This window comes from Lutra lutra, chromosome 3 (genome assembly GCF_902655055.1).
Source record: "Lutra lutra chromosome 3, mLutLut1.2, whole genome shotgun sequence".
Classification (NCBI taxonomy): Eukaryota; Metazoa; Chordata; class Mammalia; order Carnivora; family Mustelidae; genus Lutra; species Lutra lutra.
In genome coordinates, this window is record NC_062280.1 from 178,242,933 (window position 1) to 178,249,323 (window position 6,391).

General features: G+C 37.5%; 1 pseudogene; it reads left to right on the plus strand.

Annotated features, from left to right (window-relative positions):
- The first annotated feature begins 379 nt into the window (after positions 1–379).
- On the plus strand, positions 380–792 carry LOC125095664 (mitochondrial intermembrane space import and assembly protein 40-like; annotated as a pseudogene).
- Positions 793–6,391: the final 5,599 nt, after the last annotated feature.

Here is a 6,391-nt window from a genome sequence, read left to right on the forward strand (position 1 = left end):
CTCATTAAAATGGTGATCACTAAGTTTTAAAATATTTTACTGATGCTATTCATACTAAAAATGTAAGGCAGATATTAAGATCACACAGGTTAATGACACAGTGCGTTATGACTCAAAAAATCCTGAAAATACTCCAGTGCTAGAGGAAAAGTGAAAGTTTTTTGGGCAGAAAAAAACTAAAATATGCGAGATAAGTTGAGCTGTTAATAGTAAATACCAGGCAGAGGCAGGCAAGTGGTGGGCGGGCCTGTTGGGGGCAGGTCCACCTGGGACTGGCAGCGGACAGCCCTGCCTGAGAAGGGTTGTAGCGAGAGCCCCTGCATTTTGTAATGACGCCACTGGCGCTGCAGCTTCGAGGTCTGAGTCCCGGGCTGCAGCTATGGCCTATTGCCCACAGGAAGGGAAAGGGTGAATCCTATCTGGGGCCTATGACAATCACGAAGCTCCAAGCAGTGCAAGCTGGTGCTTGATGATCCCAAGAATCCTAATGAGCATGGATTGATCTTGCCAAATGGGGACATTAACTGAAACTGGCCATGGGCAGGGGGGCCTGTGGGGCATGGCCAGTGGCCCCTGTGGGAAACAGTTTAAGTGGGTCCTTTTCTGCTTGCAGTATAGCACAGAAGATACCAAGCCATCAGACTGTGTCGACCAGTTTTGGGCCATGCAAGAATGCATGCAGAAACACCACTACCTCTGTTCTCAGAAAGAGGAAGAGGAGGAGAGCCAGCAGAACTTTTAGAACAGACAGCTCCCACTGAGACCCTTGCAACCAAAGAAGAGCAGGTGTAAAGCTAATGAGGACTACAAGGCATTGGGCTCCAATCCTTCTGCTTCAGAGTGATAGGAACATTTTGCAAAATGCCTTTCAGTAATTCTCTGATAACGTCTCTTTCCCTTTTCGTTCCTTGCACCATAATGTACAAAGTAACTTATTTTGATGATTGGGGTCTTCATCCTTTGACACATACACTAGAAAAAAATGTATGTGTGTTTTACATAAATTTGTCAGCAAATGTAGTTGTCAGTTTTTTTTTTTTTTAAGATTTTATTTATTTATTTGACAGAGAGAGATCACAAGTAGACGGAGAGGCAGGCAGAGAGAGAGAGAGGGAAGCAGTCACCCTGCTGAGCAGAGAGCCCGATGCGGGACTCGATCCCAGGACCCTGAGATCATGACCTGAGCCGAAGGCAGCGGCTTAATCCACTGAGCCACCCAGGTGCCCCTCAGTTTTGAATTCTCTTCTCAGATTACTCAGAACTTTGACTATGCTCAGCAACAAAAAATCATTATCTGGGAGTGTCGTGTGAGTGAGCTGATTTATTTTGATTGATTATATCTCTTTTAGTAGATTTTATACCCCTTTGGGAAATGAAATAGAAACAAAAAATCTTCCTTTAAAAATGCTGGAGTGGGACCATTCCTAATGCCAGAGGCCAGGTGGATAATCAGAGATACTCATTCCTTAAGAACCATCTTGACCTTGAGTACATGAGGAGGTACTATTTTTCATTTCAGATACATTTTGGTTTCCATTTTTACATTGAACTCCAGGTTTTCTGTGTTTGGAAATTGGAGTTCTGGACCCTCAGATTTGCAATCCCTTTCTAAGTGAAGAGAAAGGCTGGTTTTGTTGTTCTTATGATTCCAAAAGCCCTGGTTTGGGTCTTGTGTTCACATTGGCTCTGTCTATGGCAGATGCAATGTTCTTGAAAGGTGGGGACTTAATGGTTACCAAAGTAATAGCCAAGAGAAGAAGTGATGTGGATTAAGTAGTCAAGTAAAAGGAAAACATCATTTTTATCTGGAAAATATAGTAAATATAAGAGATGAATACTTAAAACAATAAAGAAGAGAGAGAGTAGAGTGCAGAAATTTTGTGAACCTGGGATGGAGATCCAGTTTATGGAAGTATACACACATCTAGCTACTAGTAACAACAGTGTAGGTAAAATGATGACATAAATGCATAGACAGATTTGAGAAATAATATAAAGGTAGAATGAATTTGTTGTGGTCAAGGAATAGAAGCTAGAATAATTCCTGATACATGAGTTCTTTGAGAAGGAGGTTTTCTAAAGGAATAAGGTAAGATATATAGAAAATACAAAGGAGTTAATGAGTTTTGAAATGGACTTTTTCAGTGTTGGGCCACATCCTCTGTGTGTGTGTGTGTGTGTGTGTGTGTGTGTGTGTGTACAGGGGTAGGGGGAATATTTGATAAATTTTGATGCCAAGTTTAGAACTGTTCAATAGACTAAAATGTCATTAAAAAAATTTTAAGTATATCGAATGCCATTTCAGCCATGCATTTTCTATGCATTGGGTTTCACTATTTTTAAACATTTGTTTGTTTGTTTTAAAGATTTTATTTGTTTATCTGACAGAGAGATACACAAAGAGAGAGGGAACACAAGCAGGAGGAGTGGGAGAGGGAGAAGCAGGCTTCCTGCCAAGCAGGGAGCCCAATGCGGGCTTGATCCCAGGACCCTGGGATCATGACCTGAACCTAAGGCAGACAATTAACGACTGAGCCACCTAGACGCGCCCTGACTATTTTCAAACATTTGTAATCAATTGATTGAGACTTTTATTGCTATCAATTAAATAAAATACATTTTTCTCTTGATCAGTGTTGATAGGTTAAAAGTACAAATATGACAGTTTTGCCTCCCAAAAAGATGAAGGTTAGGTTTGTGTTTCTGTTAGTCCATGTAAGAGAAAAGAACCTCTGGCAGCTTCTGTACTGTGGTTTCAGATGGTCATTGAACACCGTTTCACTTAATTTATTCTCATTGCTTCTGGCCCAGTTCTGTCATTGACTTGAAAGACTTTTCATATAAATGACACTAATGCTCTTTCACACTGAGTGCTGGCAGCTCACATAGGAATATCATCTAGAAAGTTTTCTTTATCAACTTTTGATTTGTTTTATATGAGAATTGCAAGTGAGTTCACCATGAGTTATTCTTATAGTCTGAGAGGAATAAATCAAATTAATCACTGTTGGAATAAAAAGTAATAGAAAAAAATAGAAATGTATTTTGAGTCATATTTTTTATTTTGTAACTATATTTTAATATAAAATTATGAAGCAAATATTTATTTAAATTAGTCAGCATTTACATCGTGCTTTTGAATAAATAAACCACACACACATGTACATACACACATAAGTGCATATGTCTAATAACAGAAAGCAGCACAAAATATTATAAAATTACATAGTAAAGATCCCTATGACATACTACTATACCCTGTCCCCAGAGGCAAAAATGTTAATGGTTCTTGTTGATTCTTTGGAAATAATAGCATAGCAGACCCCAGAAGGGATTTGAATGTCCTTCTTCCTATTTTAAATTGAAAGGAAGTTACTGTCCACAATATTCTAAACTGCGTGCTTTTTATTTCAAAAAATATTATCAATTCTAACTCTTACAAATTTAGTCTCCTGGGCCGTGAACCCATTAGGTTACACCATGAACCCATTATAACGTGTCCCACAAGGCTGTAATTGACTGCTGTGATTTAAGCATTAAATCACATGTGAATATTATTTAAGCACTTTTTTGGTTGTCTCTAAAATTAGGAAAATAGTATGTAAGATAAAACATTTCTGAAAATCTTTGGAAAAATGTCCACCTCAGTCTTCATTAACTCCCAAATTCCATTTCTGTTGTAAAGCACGTTCTCAAGAAGCTAAGAGCCAACTATATTGTTTTTAAGCTTTTATGAGCCAACATTACACAGATCATATCTTGGACTAACAGTCTTACACCCATAGGAAAACATGCAAAATTACACCTGAAGGACTAGTTGTATGCTACAATCTTAATGAATTCCCTCATGCTCTTCAACTAGGTTTACCTTGGCTTCAGTAAAGATTACAGCTGCCCTGGCCATCCATAGTCCCCTGCATTCTAAAATGTACTCAGAAATTAGTTATTTCCACTATAATATCAACCACATGTATGACTTGCTATTCTTTTGCTTGTTACCCTCTTAAACGGTGACCATGTTTTCTGCTCACTTCTTCTGTTCTGTCATGGTCACACTAAAATTTTTGTTATGAAACAAATCATACTATCTATACTAATATACTTTGAAATATTTCACTCCTTTTTATACTATTTCATGTCACCTTTTCAGGGTGCTTTATTAAAGTCTACCTCTAGATTGCACCAGAATCATGACATATTCATGGATTACAACACTTTTTTTCTGTTACTATTTCCATTTTCCTGTTTATTTTTTTTCTCTATGTCCAGATTAAAATCAGTGATTTATAAGAACAGTTAAATAGTTGCAAATTATCTAATCCCCTTTTTTCACTTTTTCCTTACTTGCCTTGAGACTCAACCTCTGGATAAATCCTACAATTTATTCTGTCTACATGATCATTGAAAGAAAACAATCAACCATGTTATAATTTAAATTCTTAATTTCACACTTCAATTTGGACTTGGTATTTTCTTAAAATACTTTTTTCCCCTAAAAGTCAGTAGGAAAGGGGCACCTGGGTGGCTCAGTGGGTTAAAGCCTCTGCCTTCGGCTCAGGTCATGATCCCAGGGTCCTGGGATCGAGCCCCGCATCGGGCTCTCTGCTCAGCGGGGAACCTGCTTCCCTTCCTCTCTCTCTGCCTGCCTCTCTGCCTACTTGTGATCTCTGTCTGTCAAATAAATAAATAAAATCTTAAAAAAAAAAAGTCAGTAGGAGACAATTCTTCATGAATACTTTCACATCCCTTCATGGTCTAGGATTTGGGCATAAAAAGAACTACTTAGTAGACTTGGTAAAAAAATGAATGTATAGTAAATATGCCCTGGAAACTGGAGATTGAGTATTTCTTAGAAATGATTTATAGTCTTATCTCCCTAGGAACCAGTTACTTACAATGCAATGAAGTGAAGCCATTCACATAGCCTTTCCGCTATGCTCTCACCCATGGGGATGCATTTATATTCCAAAATGAAGGTGCTAATGAATGTTAGTAACTTATTCTACTGTATACTGTGGACTACTGATATTCCATTGCCTACTGGTGGAAAACACATAAACTTACACATGCCTATTTCATTTTTAACCTGGCAAGGTAAACTAATAACAGATTCCCAAATTTTGGGTCTGTTACCAAATATTGATACTAAGTACAATAGCAGTGAGGTTCTAGCTGGAAAAATTATTCACTTGGGGTGTTTTAAGTAGTAAGAGAATCAGAGAATCTTAAACATTTTAAGGGCTAGATGAGTGAAAGTTGGGAATCTATGTGTTTAGAAAGTGCCTAAATTTCTAGGAACCTGAAGCCAGTGTCTAACCTACCTACAACAATAAAACAAATCATTCACAGGAACTCAACCAGAAACTAAGATTTACCTTACCTATGCATTTTCTGGTAACTGCAGCTAGAAAGTAATGTCTTGTCTTCTATTTTTCAAATTTTGCAGGACATGTCTCAATCTAGTCTGAAGCCCTGCTTTCAAGGAATACTGCAATGCACACTTCTCAGCCATCTCTTGTGTGGTGCATGAGTGTGTGTAAGATGAATGGGGATGAATGATCCAACGCACCGGTTTTTTGAGAAAAATCTTTATGCTAATATTGCTTGCTTGTGAGATTCCTTAAGCATTTAGCTTTTTTTCATTTTCTCTCTCCTCCACTCCCTTCTCTGTTCACCAGAGGTATTAAAGAGGAATCAATATATCCAATACCCAATGCTGTCCACAAAATAAGGTTGAGTTTAAATCTCAGGATGTGCCATTTCCTGTAGAAATGTGGTCTACTTGTCCTTTTCTTGAAATGCAACAATTAGACCTTCTTTGTTCATTTCCTATAGATGCTACATGACTGCCAATGCCTTTAATAGCCTTTCCTTATATATTATTACATGCAGATTAAGATGCCTTTCATTTCATGAGAAACACAGCCTATATCATGTATTTTATTTTCATAATGGTGTGTTTTGGGGTAGAGTTATTCCTATGAAAAGAATGGGGGAAATGCAACATTTTGGTAAGTCAAACAGAAAACTGCCTTTGTTCCTCTTTTTTTTTTTTTTTCAGTAATTGATGCTCCTCTGAGTACTGTTATAGTCCCAACAGAGATTCTGTTGGAATTTGACTAGTATCCCGATCCTCAATGTAAATATTTCCCTAAATACCATATTAATTCCTTCTTAATGCTTGTATTATGTCTGAAACATATCTTATGGTTTCAGAATCCTTTATAGTTTTCATTAACTTTCCACTTGCAGATTTTCATGTCCTTGGGTCTCACTGTAAGTATAACCTTGTATCTTGCAGTAGTACACTGTAGGGAAGTTTAGTTCTTCTTTACCTACCAAGTGGGTTTGGGAGTGTAGGTTTTACATTCTTCTGAAGAGAATTTATTTT